Here is an 848-nt window from a genome sequence, read left to right as displayed (position 1 = left end):
TGGTCAATAACACAAAATATCTCTTGGTAAAAAAATTTGCAAACTATATTCGAATATAAATTATTTTTAAGTAAACGAATGAATAAATTAATGATTGTTCTTAACATTTTCCCAACTTTGATGTTATAAAATCCAGAAAGAAAAACTATTTAAATATTTGAAGACATATAAAAATGGAGACATTTCTCTTAATAAATGAATTAAAGGTGTGACCAGTAATTCTCCTAAGTATAATAATTATCCTCTTGGGAAAAATAAGGAGTAAATGAAATAGACAAAAATAAACTTCTTTCAAAAGTAATTAACATTATTACTCATTATGACAAAAGGGAACATTTTAAAGCTATAATAGTGATTTCCTCAGTGAATTGTCCTGAAGCTGAAAACTCTATTGTGTTTATTCTCCACACTTTGAAGGTAGTCCTCTCATAATGCTCCCCCAACCAAACTAAAATTGTAACAGAGACTGAAGAATGTGAAAGATACTCTTTGAAATAGTCATTAAAATTAAACTGCTATTTGTCAAATGCTTCTGAGAGAGAAGTAGTAGTCAAAGTCAGATATTAGTGCATTGAATGCAATAAGCCTACCGTATTCATAATATATATCTGAAAAATAAAGTCAGGACTGGTTAAAAGAAATAAACTTTAAGGAGAATATACAGGATGGAGAATTATTTCAAGAGAGCTATGAACTACATAATAATGATAAAACTGATTACTGAGTACGTACTATATAGCAGACATTAGTTTACATGTTTTACATTAGGTACATTATTTTATGTTTACCACAACCGTTGGAATAAACACTAATATTCTCATGTTGTAGATAAAGAAATTGGAACTTTC

This window comes from Pteropus vampyrus, unplaced genomic scaffold (assembly GCF_000151845.1).
Source record: "Pteropus vampyrus isolate Shadow unplaced genomic scaffold, Pvam_2.0 Scaffold221, whole genome shotgun sequence".
NCBI classification, from domain to species: domain Eukaryota; kingdom Metazoa; phylum Chordata; class Mammalia; order Chiroptera; family Pteropodidae; genus Pteropus; species Pteropus vampyrus.
The sequence above is the reverse complement of the archived record's forward strand: the minus strand, read 5'-3'. Positions refer to the sequence as shown.